The sequence below is a fragment of the Amblyraja radiata genome, chromosome 3, assembly GCF_010909765.2.
Source record: "Amblyraja radiata isolate CabotCenter1 chromosome 3, sAmbRad1.1.pri, whole genome shotgun sequence".
Classification (NCBI taxonomy): Eukaryota; Metazoa; Chordata; class Chondrichthyes; order Rajiformes; family Rajidae; genus Amblyraja; species Amblyraja radiata.
Genome location: NC_045958.1, coordinates 108,432,454 through 108,451,591, shown reverse-complemented (window position 1 = coordinate 108,451,591; position 19,138 = coordinate 108,432,454). Strand labels below are relative to the sequence as shown.

The window sequence follows — 19,138 nt, the reverse complement described above, 5'->3', positions numbered from 1 at the left end:
CTACAGTCACATATTACAATTGCTCCACACTCTTAAATCTCTACACCTACAGCAACATTTCTTACTTTATCTATACATTGTAAATGGATCGATTGTAATCATTTATTGTTCTTCTGCTGGCTGGATAGCAAGCAACAAAAAGCTTTTCACTGTACCTCGGTAGACGTGGCAATAAACAAAACTGTAAACTGAAACGGAAATAGGGCATTCAAGTCTACTCCGCCATTCAATCATGGCTGATCTATCTCTCCCTCCTAACCCCCATTCTCCTGCCTTCCCCCCATAACCCCTGACACCCTGACTGTTCAGGCCATGTCTGTGGAATTCTCTGCCTCAGAGGGCAGTGGAGGCAGGTTCTCTGGATGCTTTCAAGAGAGAGCTAGATATGGCTCTTAAAAATAGCGGCGTCAGGGGATATGGGGAGAAGGCAGGAACGGGATACTGATTGGGGATGATCAGCCATGATCACAATGAATGGCGGTGCTGGCTCGAAGGACCGAATGGCCTACTCCTGCACCTATTGTCTATTGTCTATTGACTGTTCAGGCCAAGGTCAGATCAGTCACAATCTTATTGATTGGAAATCAAAAAGCTGCAGATGATGGATCTTAACTAAATTATGGGGCAGGTGGAATGGCCAAGAATGCTACTTTTGCACCAAATTCACATATTTAAATGTCCTCCAATCCCATTACAATCGCTCCACGCTCTTAACTCTCTATTCCTACAGGAATATTTCTTACTTTAACCATGATCTTCTTAATCTCCTCTCAGATCTGTCCATACTTCGACCCTCAGACTATCCTTGATCGGACTTTGCTGGCTTTACCTTGCACTAAACGTTATTCCCTTATCATGTATCTATACACTGTAAATTGATTGATTGGAATCATGTATTGTCTTTCCGCTGACTGGTCAGCACGCAACAAAAAGCTTTTCACTGTACCTCAGTACACGTGACAATAAACTAAACTAAACTAAAAGGCAGGATTGCAGGACATCGATCTGAGACCACGGCTTCTGAGATTAACAACAACTCTTTTAGGACATGACGCAACTCGTTATGGATCGAGCTGCCGGATGAAGTAGTTACGCCAAGGAATATTGCAACGTTTAAGAAACAATTAGACAGCTACATGGATAGGACAGATTTGGAGGGATGAGGGCTAGACACACGCAGGTGGTGCTAGTGTAGATGGGGTATGTTTGTCGGTGTGGGCAAGTTGAGCCGAAGGGCCTGTTTCCATGCTGTAAGGGCCTGTCCCACTTGGGCGTCATTTGCGCGTCACGCAGGTGGCGCGCAAAGATTTTGTGAATCCCAAAATCCTGGGGCGCCGCCCGCGATTGCCTACGCCAGCACGCCTCACCACGTGCCATGCGCGCGTCGTGCGTCGTGATGCGTAAATAATGTCGCGTAAATGGCGCGCAAATGACGTAACATTGGCACCAAGGCACAATTTCTTTGGAATATGCAGAGACATTAATTTTTCTATTAATATTTCTCTTTTTAATAAATTACCCAAGACGTGACAAATGCAAATCTTATGACAAATTGTTCAGGTTACCAAATCCAAACAAAGAAACGTAATTGACCTCCGGTTTTAGTAAAACACTAGACTAAGTGGGACACACGGGAGGGCCGGCTGGTCCCCCAACGCAATATTCCACCTCTCCACCAATTCCAATATTCCACCACTCACGCATAGCCCCCAACTGCGCAGGCGCGGCTGACGTGTTCCCTTTGTGACGCCCCTGATCCCCCCTCCTCCCCTCGCCCCCTCCGCCCCTTGCCCTTTCCCCCCCCCCCACCTACACACTCACTCCATCCTCCCTCAAACCCCCCCTCCCCCCATCCACTCTTCGCAGCTCTTTGGCGGCGCAGCCATTCCCTCCCATTGGGTTCCCATTGTGACATAGAACACGCAGGTATTACTGCGCAGGTGCAGCTGACGCGCACGGCACGTGGAAAAGGGATTTATTAAAGCTTCAAATGTGAATAACTCTTAAAATATAACAACAATTTAAGTATTAAAGAGAAGATTTATTCAGTCCATTCTTTCTTGTTGCGTTCTGCAGCCGCGGGTGGGGCCGGCTTCAGGTGGGGGCTGTCGGGGGCTGGTGGGGGCTGTCGGGGGCCGGTGGGGGGAGCATCCTGCAGCCTGTGGAGGGGCACTGCTCTAGGTGGGGCTGTTACGGATGGTGGGGGTGGGGGGAGTGTCCTGCAGCGGGGGAGGGGGACGGCTTTAGGCAGTGGCCAGTGGGGGGGGGGGGGGGGGGGGGTCTGGAGGGCTATTATGGACTTTGTGGGCCGAATGGATTCTTACACTCACAGCTCACTCACTCATGGCTGGTGGACTCACAGCTCACTCACTCACGGCTGGTGGACTCACAGTTCACTCACTCATGGCTGGTGGACTCACAGTTCACTCCATCACACACACACACACACACACTCACACACACACATCCGGGACATATGACAGTAAAAGTCTCTTGACTATACTCACGCCCGACTTCTGGACTGAGCGCGGCCTCGGACTCAGGTCCAACTTCTGGGCTCAGGCCCGATATCTGGACTGAGCGTGACCTCTGGACTGAGCGCAACTTCCAGACTGAGCGTGACCTCTGGACTGAGCGCGACCTCTAGACTGAGCGTGACTTCCGTCACAGTTCTGGACTCAACTCTCACTCACGGCTACCGGGCAGACTGACTCACGCTCGGCCTCAGGGGCTTTATTCTCCGCGCCCCCGGAAGATGTGTTACCTTCATCGTGACTGACAGGAGAGAAGACCAATCTGCTGATATCATGATTTTTTAAACCTTCATAACTTTTCTAATATGTCACCGATCGGAACAAACATTGGTGGCTTGGAGCAGAGGAGAACGGTGAGTAAGGTGGCGAAAAAATCCTAGCGATATAGGGTAGCGTTTTTACGTAAATTTAAATATAACTCAGACCGGAAGTGGTCAAGATGAGAATTTTTGTAATAGTATAGATGCCCTTGGTTACATAATAGTTAATCCTCACAAATTCAGCTTTATCAAAGCAAAATATTCCAATTGGTATAATTTTTTTTACAAACAAACACATTTCCACTGGTGAGAGTCTAGGACCGGAGGTCATAGTCTCAGAATAAAAGAACGTTCCTTCGGAAAGGAGATGAGGAGGAATTTCTTTAGTCGGAGGGTGGAATTCATTACAACAGACGGCTGTGGAGGCGAAAGTCAATGGATATATTTAAGGCGGAGATTTGGATGACAGTTTCTTGATTATAAGCAATAAACAATAGACAATAGGTGCAGGAGGAGGCCATTTGGCCCTTCGAGCCAGCACTGCCATTCAATGTGATCATGGCTGATCATCCTCAATCAGTACCACGTTCCTGCCTTCTTAGTACGAGTTAGTACGGTTGTCTAGGGTTATGGGAAGAAGGCAGGAGAATGGGGTTGAGAGGGAAAGATAGATTAGCCTTGGCTGCATGGCAGAGTAGACTCGATGGACTGAACGGCTTAATGCTGCTCCTATTACTTATGAGCTCAACCTTCACAAATTCTGCTTTATCTAAAAAATATTCCAATTTGTACATTTGTTTTGTAAACAGACACCAAGACAAAAGCAGGAACTGTTTGGGGCCACGTTATCTGTTACAGTCACCATATTTACAGATGCATAACTTTAACTTTTGCAGTTGTGATCTTGCTGAGGGATGCTGGGAAAAGCAGTGGATTCAGACCAGAGAAATATGATACAGTGACTTGATACAAATGTAGGAAAATGTTCCCGATTCAGCCTGTTGTGGGCGGCACGGTGGCGCAGCGGTAGAGTTGCTGCCTTACAGCACCAGGGAACCGGGTTCCATCCTGACTACGGGTGCTGGCTGTGCAGAGTTTGCACGTTCTCCCCGTGACCTACGTGGGTTTCTCCGAGATCTTCATTTTTTTCCCAACACTTCAAAGACGTACAGGTTTGTGGGTTAATTGGCTTGGTCTAAATTTAAATTGTCCCTAGTGTGTGTAGGATAGTGTTGGTGTATGGGGATTGCTGGTCGGCACGGACTCGGTGGGCTGAGGGCCTGTTTCTGCGCTGTATCTCTAAAACTAAAACTAAAACAAAGATCTGTAGCCAGGGTCCCCTCTTCCACCCTAGCACCACCATTACCCCTTAAGCAAGTCAAACACAGGGAATGAAGGTATTCTAGCATCATGTTTGTTTTATCCACGTTTTATTTCTATTTTTTGAATAAGGGGTAAGCCATTTAGAACGGAGACGAGGAAACACTTTTTCACACAGAGAGTTGTGAGTCTGTGGAATTCTCTGCCTCAGAGGGTGATGGAGGCCGGTTCTCTGGATACTTTCAAGAGAGAGCTAGAAAGGGCTCTTAAAGATAGCGGAGTCAGGGGATATGGGGAGAAGGCAGGAACGGGGTACTGATTGGGGATGATCAGCCATGATCACATTGAATGGCAGTGTTGGCTCGAAGGGCCGAATGGCTTACTCCTGCACCTATTGTCTGTTGTCTATATTTAAATGACATCTAGACAGGTACATAGATAGGACAGGTTTAGGGGGATATGGGGCAAATGCAGGCAGGTGGGACAAGTGGGTAAGTTAGGCTGAAGAGCCTGTTTCCATTCTAAATTGCAGAATACAACGTAGTCATCACAACATGGAATACAGTAAGATATTAGTGTACTATATGCCTTCATCTCCTCCCGACTGGACTATTGCAACTCACTTCTCCTTGGCATCAGCTCCACCTACATCAACCGACTCCAACTGGTCCAGAACGCAGCTGCCCGACTCATCACCCATACCAAATCCTGGCATCACATCACTCCAGTCCTCAAACAACTTCACTGGCTTCCCATCTCCCACCGGATCACCTACAAAATCCTGATCCTCACCTACAAAGCCCTCCACCATCTGGCCCCCCCATATCTCATTGACCTCCTCTCCCCCTACCAACCCTCACGGTCCCTCAGATCCACATCAGCCGGTCTCCTCTCCATCCACAAGTCCAACCTCCGCAGTTTTGGGGACAGAGCCTTCTCCAGGGCAGCTCCCAGGCTCTGGAACTCCCTCCCCCAACTGATCCGCAATTCCGTGTCCCTCACCATCTTCCAGTCCCGCCTCAAGACTCATCTCTTCACCTCTGCCTATCCTTAGCCCCACGTCCCCGTCCCTTTTCATCTGTGCATTAATTGCCTCATACTGTGTTTTGTATTGAATTCTGTCTTTACTTTGTGTACTAGTCATGTCTCTACTATTTATTTCATTCCCCTTACATGTTTTTCCTCTACATGCTCAATTTTTGTAAGGTGTCCTTGAGACTCTTGAAAGGCGCCCATAAATAAAATGTATTATTATTATTATATCAAAAATATGTTTTGAAAGCGCGTATAGCTTCAGTGAAATCAGACTTGCGTAAAATTTAAACATGCCTTGCCTTCCAGAGCAGCACAGCGCAGTGTTTTATATGCTTCATCTCATCACCGTGCAATCACAGTAGCTGTGCAATTACATTGAATGTATGTATTCATCATCATTCATTCATCACCAAGGGAAGGGTAAAGATAGTGGAAAGGCAGGTTTAGGTGGCAAGTGAAGGCCACTAAAATCAATTTATTAACTCTGCTCAGAATCTCATTGATAACTGCAATAAATAATCACGACCCATCGCTGTTCGCTGAACAGGACTGGAATGATTCTGACTGAATTACTTCCAAATTATTGGCTGCAACCTTCCCTCCACTGACGAACTGTACACTGCAAGGGCCAGGAAGCGAGCGGGCAAGATCATATCTGATCCCTCTCACCCTGGCCACAAACTCTTTGAATCACTTCCCTCTAGAAGGCGACTCCGGACTGCCAAAGCTGCCACAGCCAGACATAAAAACAGTTTTTATCCACGAGTAGTTGCTCTACTCAACGACCAAAAATCTGTAGCCTCCCTTTGATCTGGTATTTTGTTGGTTCACATGCTTGATCAATGGTGTTTTATCATTAATGTTTTATATTCAGTGTTTTCTGAGTCATTCGTAACTGTCACTGTATGTCATGTTGTTACTTCACATCAGAATTTCCCCTGAATAAGGGGATTAATAAAGTATTTATCTATCTATCTATCTATCTATCTATCTATCTATCTATCTATCTATCTATCTATCTATCTATCTATCTATCTATCTATCTATCTATCTACTTGTGGGCGGAGCACCAAGGCAAATTCCTTGTATGTGAATACTTGGCCAATAAACTTACTTACTTACTTAAATACATTTCATGGCCATCGAAGCTCAGCATTGTTGTGCTGTGGGTCACCGTCAAGTTCTAGGAGCAGAATTAGGCCATTCGGTCCATAAAGTCCACTGCGCCATTCGGTAATGGCTGATCTACCTTTCCCTCTCAACACCATTCTCCTGCCTTTTCCCCATAACCCCTGACACTCGCACTAATCAAGAATCTGTCGATCTCCGTCTTAAAAATATCCATTGACTTGGCCTCCATAACCGTCTATGGCAATGAATTCCACAGATTCACCACCCTCTGGCTAAATAAATTCCTTCTCATCTCCTTTCTAAAGGTACATCCTTTTATTCTGAGGCTGTGTCCTCTGGTCCTAGACTGTCCCACTAGTGGAAACATCCTCTCCACATCCAGCCTTTCACTGTTCGGTAAGTTTCAATGAGGCCCCCCTCATCCTTCTAAACTCCAGTGAGTACAGGCCCAGTGTCAGCAAGATGGGCAGTTCAGTGGTGCAGCGGTAGAGTTGCTGCCTTACAGCGACAGAGACCTAGGTTCGATCCTGACTTCAGGTTCTGTGTAGAGTTTGTACGTTCTCCCCATGACCTGCGTGGGTTTTCTCCGGGTGCTCCGGTTTCCTCCCACACTCCAAAGCCGTCCAGGTTTGTAGGTTAAGTGGCTTTGGTAGAAAAATATAAATTGTCCATAGTGTGTAAGATAGTGCTAGTGTACGGGGTGATCATGGACTCTGTGGGCCGAAGGGCCTGTTTCCGTGCTGTATCTCCAAAGTGTAAAGTCAAGATGATTGGGTTGACCCAAGGAACTGGGCTTTGAGTGGATTGAAAAGAATCCTGTCCTCATCAGAGTGTGAAGAAAGGTCCCGACCATAGTTGAGTTCAGTTTAGAGAAACAGGCCTTTCGGCCCACCAAGTTCGCACCGACCAGCGATCCCCGCACACTAACACTATCCTACACACTTTAGAGATCATTTACACTTATACCATGTATACAAGCACAAGCCAATTAACCTACAAACCTGCACATCTTTGGAGTGTGGGAGGAAACCGAAGATCTTGGATAAAACCCACGCAGGTCACAGGGAGAACGTACAAACTCCGTACAGACAGGATCCGTAGTCAGGATCGAACCCGAGTCTCTGGCGCTGCAATCGCTGTAAGGCAGTACCTCTACCGCTGCGCCATCGTGCTGCCATTAAGGTCGCCAATGTATGTCCTCCATAGAAGTTGTCTGACCTGCCAAGTTACCCCAGCATTTTATGTTCTACATAAGATTCCAGCATCTACAGATCTTTGTCTCATCAAATTCCTCGGCATACTTATAACTTTGGTGCCTTCACGGTGGACAGTCACCCTCCAATTCTAACGCAGTTTAACTTTGAGCTACCATTTTACAAATAGTTTGTTTTAATGCTGGAGTAAAGGGCCTGTCCCACGAGCATGCGACTGCATGCGGCAAGCGCGAACTAACGTGGTCGCTTGAGCCGTACGGCCTCGCGGGACCGGTCCCACTTTGATCGCCGGAGACATATGGAGTTGTGCGGAGCTAGTCCCGACATGGCGTGTGGCTCCGAAAAACTGACACTGTTCAAAAATTCCGCGCGGCAACGGCCTGCCGGCCCGCAGTCGCATGAGACCGTACGCACCGTCCCGACGCCGTACGCACCGTTTGTGCTAACATCAGAAAATTGTTCCTGCAGCCTGTCATGCTGAAGAATGCTTCTGAACATAGGCAATGTCGGTAACTTGCTGCAATTGTCTGCAATGCTGGGACAAAAATCAGTGACGCTTCATTAACCTGGAACCAAGTCGAGAGCATAATTTATTCCACTGGAAAGCCGATGTTCTGTGCGTTTTGTAAACAGTGCAAATGCGAGAAAGGTCGTTATGAAGGTGAAATGAGCAAATAAATTAAGCCTAGATTAGATCTATCACCATACCTGTCAGAATATTGCACTTTTCCCAATTAGACCAAGCACTGAGGCAAGTGATTGCTCCCTGATTACATGCAAGATTATCCAGTGAAAGGAGAAAACACATGCTGCAGTTTAAAAATCTAAATTACTTCCTCCACAGAGTAACAACAACTTCTATTTAAATGCTACTTTAAACAAACTCATCCCTTGGTTCATTAAAGGTGATTTATCAAATAGAAAACCAAGCCAGGTAAAGAGATATTTGTGAGGAGGAACTGCAGATGCTGGTTTACACCGAAGGTAGAAACAATATGCTGGAGTAACTCAGCGGGACAGGCAGCATCTCTGGAGAGGAGGAATGGGTGACGTTTCGGGTCGAGACCCTTCTTCAGACTGAATCGGGGTACGAGATATGGAAGGATAAGGTGTGAAAATGACAGATCAAAAGGGGACGATGATCTCCTACTCGTTAATCCTAGTTCTCCGATGAGTCTCCTCCTCATTAAATTTTACTTTGTATGCCTCGTTGTCACCTTCCCCTAGCTAACAATGATCTATTCTACATTTTCCTTGATGCTCGGCCCCTTTGATCTCTTATCGGGTCTTGACCAGAAACGTCGCCCATTCCTTCTATCCAGAGATGCTGCCTGTCCCACTGCGTTACTCCAGCATTTTGTGTCCATCTAAAGAGATATTTGAGCAGATGCACGTCCTAAAGTGGCGGTGGGGCAGTGGTAGAGCTGCTGCCTCACAGTGCCAGAGACCAGGGTTCGATCCTGACTATGGGTGCTGTCTGCACAGAGTTTGCATGTTCTCCCTGTGACCGTGTGGGTTTCGCCCAGATGCTCCGGTTTCCTCCCGCACTCCAAAGACGTACATGTTTGTAGGCTAATTGACTTGGTATAATTGCAAATTGTCCCCAGTGTGTGCAGGATAGTATTATTGTGTGGGGATTGCTGGTCAGTACAGTCTCTGTGGGCTGAAGGGCCTGTTTCCGTGCTGCATCTCAAAACTAAAAATTGCTTCTATCTTGAGGATTTTTGTAAAAACTCAATGATGACAAAGTAGAATTGGGCGATGAGCATTCTCTGTCCTCTCTTCTGATCTGAGAAAATTGGATGGCCTTGAACTGCATTAGGACATTATTCCTTGGAGCTTTTAGAGATCGAGAGGCGATCTTTTACTGCGCGCGCAGTCATCGGTGAAAACATTAGCGACGCAGGTGGCGCTGATTTCCAACGGGAACGGTGACGGACGCACCACACATCTCTGTCCTCCAGTTCCTGCGGACTTCCTGCCGCTGGAAGTATAGGATTCTGCTGTGTGTGTGTGTGCTTTATCATCATTCCTTACAATGCCGTGTACGACAGTGATCGCAACTTCTACTGAAGTGTGGATGGCCGTTGGCTCGCTAGGAGCTCATCCGCTCTTTGATATGTCTTTGGTCCTGCTGGGGGTCCACAGCCCCTATCTCACCGGCAAACCAGGTGGGGGAGACAGTTTAGTCGCTGACTATCCGACCATGGAGCAGGTGGCACGGGATTACATGGGACCCATAGCGGGGGGGGGGGGGGAGGGACTCCCTGGGGGGGGGGGGAGAGACTCCCCCCGACCTGACCTGATCTTGTAGCGGTGTATAAAACCCCGAGGGCCCTTGAGTCCTGGTGGCATTCTCACAAATCTTCCCTGCACTCATTCCAGCTCAATGAAATCATTCCTGTAGCAGTGTGGCCTCATCACAGTACTCCACGTGCAGCCTCACTAATGCCCGTCCCACTTAGGAAACCTGAACGGAAACCTCTGGCGACCATGCGCCCCACCCAAGGTTTCTGTGCGGTTCCCGGAGGTTTTTGTCAGTCTCCCTACCTGCTTCCACTACCTGCAACCTCCAGCAACCTCCGGGAACCGCACGGAAACCTTGGGTGGGGCGCAAAGTCTCCAGAGGTTACCATTCAGGTTTCCTAAGTGGGACAGGGGCATAACAGCTTGTAACATAAGTGCTTCAATTGCAGCAAACGGGTTGAATGGGGCCCATCAAAGGATGACTCACCTTTGGTGCAATGACCTTGGATGTCATTCTTAGCTCAGATCAGGTGCAGTAGTAGGAGAGCATAAAGGGGAACAGAAATGTTGTGGTGAGCGGAGAACAGATGTTCATGAAAACCAAGAGGGAAAGAAGTTGTCAAGTTGTTTTTATTGTCAACGGAAATCTTGACAAATTGAAGCAGTTTCTGTCGCAGATACACGATCAAATTTAAATAAAAGAATAGACAATAGACAATAGGTGCAGGAGTAGCACGGCCTTCGAGCCAGCACCGCCATTCAATGTAATCATCCCCAATAAGTACCCCGTTCCTGCCTTCTCCCCATATCCCCTGACTCCGCTATCTTTAAGAGCCCTATCTAGCTCTCTCTTGAATGTTATTGGACTTTAGAGATACAGCACACAAAAGGCCCTTCGGCCCTCCAGTCTGCGATCACCCCGTACACTAGCACTATCCCACACACTAGGGACAAGCCACAGTTTTTTTTTACCGAAGCTAATTAGCCTACAAACCTGTACGTCTTTGGAGTGTGGGAGGAAACCGGAGCACCCGGAGAAAAAACCCACGCAGGTCACGGGGAGGACGTACAAATTCCGTGTAGATAGCACCCGCAGCCAGGATCGAACCCGGGTCTCTGGCGCTGTAAGGCAGCAACTCTACCGCTGCGCCACCGTGCCGCCCCCGCCCCTAATAACCTGTGACAATAGGTAGAGTATTATCAGGTTACAGAACTATTGCTCGTTACTGTTTAAGAAAGGACTGCAGATGCTGGAAAAATCGAAGGTGGACAAAAATGCTGGAGAAACTCAGCGGGTGAGGCAGCATCTATGGAGCGAAGGAATAGGTGACGTTTCGGGCCGAGACTAGGCCCGAAACGTCACCTATTCCTTCGCTCCATAGATGCTGCCTCACCCACTGAGTTTCACCAGCATTATTGCTAGTTACTGTTCGCTTATCTGGAACCCACACCGAGTAAAATCATTTAGGATTATCAGCAAGATATTATGTTGTGTATGAAAGGAACGCTGCTGTTAATACCATCAGCTATCGGTGCATTTTTGAATGGGCTATTTTAAGTTAAAGTTCCTCCCGCCTCAGGATTCACTTCGGGTAAATCCCCCTCACTTTCAGTTACCCTGCTCGAACAACAGCTGTTCCACAAACTCAACCGCAGGTGAGTCAGTTGATACTGTACATGGAAAATTCAACCACATGGACAGAAATATAATTTACAAACTTCCAACTGCTGTCTCGTTAAATCACAAAGGACCTTATTTCAGTTGAGTTTCTCACAGAGAGTGGTGAGTCTGTGGAATTCTCTGCCTCAGAGGGCAGTGGAGGCCGGTTCTCTGTTAGCTTTCAAGAAAGAGCTAGATAGGGCTCTTAAAAATAGCGGAATCAGGGGATATGGGAAGAAAGCAGGAATGGGGTACTGATTGGGGATGATCAGCCATGATCACATTGAATGGCGGTGCCGGCTCGAAGGACCGAATGGCCTACTCCTGCATCTATTGTCTATTGTCTATTGAGTTCAGTTTATTGTCACGTGTACCAAGGAACAGTGAAAAGCTTTTGTTGCGCGCTATCCAGTCAGCGGAAAGACAATACGTGATTACAATTGAGCCGTCCACAGTGCACAGATACGTGATGAGGGGATAACGTTTACTGCCAGATAACATCCAGTAAGGTCCGATCAAAGATAGTCAGCAGGTGAGGCAGCATCTACGGAGAGAAGGAATCAGTGAAATTTCGGGTCAAAACGTCTGAAGAAGGGTCTCGACCCGAAACGTCGCCTATTCCTTCTTTCCTTAGATGCTGCCTCACCCGCTGAGTTCCTCCAGCATTTTCGTCTACGTTCGATTTTCCAGCGCCTGCAGTTAGTTCTTTCTTAAAGATAGTCTGAGGGTCCCCGATGAGGTGGGGAGTAGTTCAGGACTGCTCTCGAGTTGTTAGGATGTTTGCGGTAAGGACATTTACTACACAAGGAGTGTGGAAATGCAAACACATAAATGCAAACACAGAAGCAAAAGGGTCATGAAAGCTGGTTGACCAGGTATGTCTTGCTCCCTGTCCTGCTCTTAATCTAAAATCTACGACCTTACTTTTTTTATCACCTCATGCGCAAGGCAGGTGTAGAGTTGAGTTTAGTTCATTGTCACGTGTACCGAGGTACAGTGAAAAGCTTTTGTCGCGTGTTAACCAGACAGCGGAAACACAATACAGGATTACAATCGAGCCATTCACAGTGTATTTACAGAGTACTATGTTTACATGTTCAAGAAGGAACTGCAGATGCTGGAAAATCGAAGGTAGACAAAATTGCTGGAGAACCTCAGCGAGTGCAGCAGCATCTATGGAGTGAAGGAAATAGGCAACGTTTCAGGCCGAAACCCTGAAGTCTGAAGAAGGGTTTCGGCCCGAAACGTTGCCTATTTCCTTTGTTCCATAGATGCTGCCGCACCCGCTGAGTTTCTCCAGTGTTTTTGTCCACCTACTATGTTTACATATTCTGTTGTGCTGCTGCAAGTAAGAATTTCATTGTTGTATCTGGGACAAATGACAATAAAACACTCTTGACTCTTGAAGTTGATCAAATAGCTTACAAAATTGTCAATCATTTCAGAGCTTATCGTCGGATCCTGCTGATTCAGTTTAGTTTAGAGATACAGCGTGGACTCAGATCACTGAGTCCACGCTGATCACCGATCAACCGTTAACGTTAGTTCGTAGTTACTCCAAGTTCTTATCAACTTCCTACACACTATGGGCAATTTACAGAACCCAATTAACCTACAAACCTGTACGTCTTTGGGATGAGGGAGGAAACCGGAGCACCTGGAGGAAAGCCATGCGGTCACGGGGAGAAGTACACACTCTGCACTGACAGCACCTGTGGTCAGGATCGAACCCGGGTCTCTGGTGCCACGAGGCAGCAGCACTACCAGCTTCACAATGCTTTGCCTGTATTTCTGATCTACTGTATAACAGTATATAACAGATATAACAAACAGCAAGTAGCCGCCTTTATTCATTAATAAAACATTACATGAAGGACTATGCTCCTCCGCGTAATTTATAGCCCTTGGCACATGACGCTTTGCTGAATTAAACAGCATGGTTTAGAAAAATGAATATAGACAATAGACAATAGGGGCAGGAGTAGGCCATTCGGCACCTCGAGCCAACACCGCCATTCAATGTGATCATGGCTGATCATCCCCAATCAGTACCCCGTTCCTGCCTTCTCCCCATATCCCCTGACTCCGCTATCTTTAAGAGCCCTATTTAGCTCTCTCTTGAAAGTATCCAGAGAACCGGCCTCCACCGCCCTCTGAGGCAGAGTATTCCACAGAACTCACAACTCTCTGTGTGAAAAAGTGTTTCCTCATCTCACTTCTAAATGGCTTACCCCTTATTCTTAAACGTTATATTATTATATAAGCACTCTGGAAAATTACAGCATTAGTCTGTAAAATAACTCTTCCAGTTAAATGTTTCTCATTCCTTTAAATATATGTTACCAAATGTACACAATTATCCCTCTAGCCCTTTCCTTCTGCCTATTTCAGATTTAATAAGATGTAGTTGACTCCAAAATACCTTCCGAAATGGCCTAACTAAGCATTCCAAGGCAATGAGGGATGGGCACTAACTCTGACCTTCCCCAGTTAAATCCACATCCTTTGATGATTAAAAAAATTAAAATGCTTACTCTTTGTTAGGCTCTTAAAGATAGCGGAGTCAGGGGATACGGGGAGAAGGCAGGAATGGGGTACTGATTGTGGATGATCAGCCATGATCACATTGAATGACGGTGCTGGCTCGAAGGGCCGAGTGGCCTACTCCTGCACCTATTGTCTATTGTCTATTGATCAGACGAGTTTTAGTTTTGGAGATGCAGCGCGGAAACAGACCCTTCGGTCCACCGAATCCTCGCCTATCTGCCATCACGCATACACTAGCACTATCCTGCACACTAGGGCAATTCACAGAGGGCAATCGACCTACTAACCTGTACATCATTGGACTGTTGGGGGGGAAACCGGAGCACCTGGAGAAAACCCACTCGGTCACAGGGGGGAACGCGGGGAGGGGGAAACATAAGGGGCGGCACGGTGGCGCCGCGGTAGAGTTACCGCCTCACTGCTCCAGATACACGGGTTCCATCCTGACTACGGGTGAAGTCTGTACGGAGTTTGTACGTTCTTCCCTGTTGTTATTCCAAAATTCCTGTATATCTATATCTCCAAATCATCTCTATGTCCCAAAGCACATCAAATATTGTACTTTTCCTTCCCAATTCTCAATTCAGTGTGCAAGTTTCTTGTACGAGAACAGTGACTACATATCAATCAGCATTCCATTGGCTGAAGCGCACGTTAGGATGTCCAACTGGCATAGACCAAGACTTAAAATAAAAGAAACTTGTGTTTATATTCTCCGGACGTTCTGCAGTGAAAGACCATCACTGGCAATGTCACAATATTTCACTATGAATGTCACCCCATTCTACCATATGATCCGTCCCGTTATTTGCTGTTACAGGGAATGCCACAAAAACTGCAGACGCCGGAAGAGAGAAATAAAGACAGAAAATGCTGAAAATACCCAGTAGCTTCTGTGGAAATAGAAACAGAGATAATGTTTCAGGGCAGAACAGGGAGAGAGAGAAAATATAGGTTGTAAAGTAAAGGACTCATGGAGTTGCTGCCTCACAGCGCCAGAGACCCAGGTTCGGTCCTGACTATAGGTGTCGTCTGTATGGAGTTTGTACCTTCACCCCGTGACCTGCGTGGGTTTTCTCCGGGAGCCCTGGTTTCCTCCCACGCTACAAAGATATACAGGTTTGTAGGTTAATTGGTGATGGTAAAAATGGTAAAAATGGTAAAATTGTCCCTAGTGTTTGAGGATAGTGTGCGGGGATCATAGAAACATAGAGAAACATAGAAAATAGGTGCAGGGGTAGGCCATTCGGCCCTTCGAGCCTGCACCGCCATTCAATATGATCATGGCTGATCATCCAACTCAGTATCCTGTACCTGCTTTCTCTCCAAACCCCCTGATCCATTTAGCCACAAGGGCCACATCTAACTCCCTCTTAAATATAGCCAATGAACTGGCCTCAACTACACTCTGTGGCAGAGAATTCCAGAGATTCACCACTCTCTGTGTAAAAAATGTTTTTCTCATCTCAGTCCTAAAAGATTTCCCATTTATCCTTAAATTGTGACCCCTTGTTCTGGACTTCCTCAACATCGGGAACAATCTTCCTGCATCTAGCCTGTCCAACCCCTTAAAAATTTAGTAAGTTTCTATAAAATCCCCCCTCAATCTTCTAAATTCTAGCGAGTACAAGCCGATCGCCAGTGGGCCTAACGGCCTGTTTCCGCGCTGTACCTCTGAAGTAAGTCTAAAGTCTAAATATGTTGGAACTGGTCGCTTCTGCTGTAAGTCACCTATCCTTGATACTCATTCTTAAGATTTCGTCCCTTCCCACCCAAACCACCCCTTCCCCTGGTACTTTCCCTTGCAAGCACAGGAAATGCTACACTTGTCGCTTTACCTCCCCCCTCGATTCCATCCAAGGACCCAAGCACACTTTACAGGTGAGGCAGAGGTTCACCTGCACCTCCTCCAACCTCATCTATTGCATCTGCTGCTCTACATCGGTGAGACTAAGCGCAGGCTTGGCGATCGCTTCGCCCAACACCTCCGCTCGGTTTGCAATAACCAACCTGATCTCCCGGTGGCTCAGCACTTCAACTCCCCCTCCCATTCCGAATCCAACCTTTCTGTCCTGGGCCTCCTCCATGGCCAGAGTGAGCCTACTGCAAATTGGAGGAGCAGCACCTCATATTTCGCTTGGGTAGTTTACACCCCATCGGTACGAACATTGACTTCTCCAATTTCAGGTAATCCCTGCTTTCTCCCTCTTTCCCCTCCCCGTCCCAGCTCTCCCACAGCCCACCTTTCTTCTTCCTGCCCCCCCCCCCCCCCCCCACCCCCACATCAGTCTGAAGAAGGGTCTCAGCCCGAAACATCACCTATTCCTTCTCTCCATAAATGCTGCCTCACCCGCTGAGTTTCTCCAGCATTTTTGTCTACCCTCGTTCTTAAGAGGTTACAGTTGCTGGAATCTGGAGTAAATGAACAGCTGGAGAAACTCGGCGGGTCAGGGAGCATCTGTGGAATGAAATGGACAGTCGACATTCGGGCCATGATCTGACCTCAGAATGAGGAAACACAGACTTTAGTTTAGAGATGCAGCGTGGAAACAGGCCATTACGCCCACCAAGTCCGCATTGTCCAGCGATTCCTGCGCAATAACACTATCCTACACTCACTAGGGACAATTTACATTTATACCGAGTCAATTAACGTCCAAACCTGTACGTCTTTGGAGTGTGGGAGGAAACCAGAGCACCCAGAGAAAACCCACGTGGTCATGGGGAGAACGTACATACTCATTACAGACAGCACCCTTAGTTGGGATCAAACCCGGGTCTGGTGTAATTGTCAATTGTTTCCAGTGTGTAGGATAATGTAAATGCAATTATGCGGGGATCGCTGGTCGGTGCGGACTCGGTGGGCCGAAGGGCCTGTTTCCACACTGTACCTCTAAATTAAACCAAACTGAAGAATAGTCTTGACCCGGAACGTCACCCATTCAATAGACCATGACAATAGATGCAGGAGTAAGCCATTTTTTTCCAGGTGCTTCGGTTTTCTCTCCAACAGTCCAATGATGTACAGGTTTGTAGGTCGATTGCCCTCTGTGAATTGTCCTAGTGTGCAGGATAGTGCTAGTGTATGCGTGATGGCAGATATGCGAGGATTCAGTGGACCGAAGGGTCTGTTTCCGTGCTGCATCTCCAAAACTAAAACTCGGCTGATCAATAGACATTTGACAATAGACAATAGGTGCAGGAGTAGGCCATTCGGCCCTTCGGGCCAGCACCGCCATTCAATGTGATCATGGCTGATCATCCACAATCAGTACCCCGTTCCTGCCTTCTCCCCATATCCCCTGACTCCGCTATCTTTAAGAGCCCTATCTAGCTCTCTCTTGAAAGTATCCAGAGAACCGGCCTCCACCGCCCTCTGAGGCAGAGAATTCCACAGACTCACAACTCTCTGTGTGAAAAAGTGTTTGCTCATCTCCGTTCTAAATGGCTTACCCCTTATTCTTAAACTGTGGCCCCTGGTTCTGGACTCCCCCAACATCAAGAACATTCCTTCGATCTAGAGATACTGCCTGTCCCGCTGAGTTAAGGCCCTGTCCCACTTTCCCGAATTACTCACGAATTCTCCCAAGATTTCCCCTTGATTCGAACTCTGGGAATGTCGGGGAATGTCCGTAGGAGGCCGTAGGAGTCCGTAGATGTTTCGTAGCGGCTCGTAATGCCAGCCGTAGGAACTCGGGGCATCAGGTAAGTCGGGACGTATTTTCAACGTTGAAAAATGTCCATGAGTAAAAGAAATAGCCCCAAGTACCTACGAATGGCTATTACCGTAATTATCCGAGTTCGAATCAAGGGGAAAACTCGGGAGAGTTCGTGAGTAACTCGGGAAAGTGGGACAGGGCCTATACTCCAGCAATTTGTGTCTATTTTCGGTGTAAACCAGCATCTGCAGTTCTTTCCTAAACTAAGCACAATTCAGACGATTCTTACTGAGCAATAAACTGTTCCTGCTCTGAAGATTGTTGGCAGGAATTCATTGCACATCGCTACTTTTAAAGAAACTAGGACACTGAGGCTTTCTTTCAGATAATTACTCAAACTAGAATTGAGAAGAAACACTAAACAATTACCATTTGAATTCAGCTTCAGTGGATAATTGGAGGCATCTGCCAAGAGCCAAGGAGGTAGAGAATTTAGAGAAACATCAAGAAGAATGTACGTGCCCTGAATCAGTTAACTGTCCTGCATCCGCAGAGCCATCTCCATTATTAAGGACCCTTACCACCCATCCCACTACATCTTCTCCATTCTGCCATCTGGGAAGAGGTACAGGAGTATCAGCTGTAGAACCAGCAGGATGCTACACAGCTTCTTCCTACAAGCAATAAAAATGGTTAACGGACTGTGTCCCCTCCCCATACACATACACACCCATGTCTAACCTCGCCCAAACTTTGACAGCTAGACACCTGTCAAGGTAAAGTCACTGTTCGGTTTGAATGTCTGTTTTTAGTTCAATTTTAGGTCTATTTTAGATATGATAATTTTTAAGTTGTATGTATTTATTCTGTTTGTAGTAATTGCACTGACAAAAACTGATGAGAAACAATTTTTCATTTCTTCTGTGTATGTAAGTACTCGGTGAAATGAAAATAAAGTTAATACTGAATACTGTTAACTGTATTAAATTGACTCAAAAAATAAAATCCATGTCACTTACGGTAATTCCTCACCTGCCTATCTAAATACCTCTTCATTCTTAAGTGATTGGACAGGCTAAGTGCAGGAAAAATGCTCCCCATAATGGGGGAGTCTAGAACCAGGGGGTCACAGTTTAAGAATAAGGGGTCGGGCATTTAGGACTGAGATGAGGAAAAACTTTTTCATCCAGAGAGTTGTGAATCTGTGGAATTCTCTGCCACAGAAGGGAGTGGAGGCCAATTCAAAAGAGAGTTTGATGGAGCTCTTTGGGCTAACGGAATCAAGGGATGTGGGGAGAAAGCGGGAATGGGGTACTGATTCTGGATGATCAGCCATGATCATATTGAATGGCTGTGCTAGCTCGAAGGGCCGAATGGCCTACTCCTGCACCTATTTTCTATGTCTATCTCCATGTCTAATCCTTGAACACACCAAGCACCAACTAAACTACGAACTGTCTTGAAAGAACACAGAGTGCTGGAGTAAGCCAGCGGGTCAGGCAGCCTCTCTGGAGAACATGGATAGGTGACG

At 46.9% G+C, this 19,138-nt stretch overlaps 1 protein-coding gene across 1 annotated transcript in view; it reads right to left on the bottom strand.

Moving 5' to 3' along the window:
* The window catches only part of snx25 (sorting nexin 25), a 211,699-nt gene that overhangs the window by 131,824 nt on the left and 60,737 nt on the right, over positions 1-19,138 (bottom strand). The gene's annotated exons all lie outside the window — the stretch shown is intronic.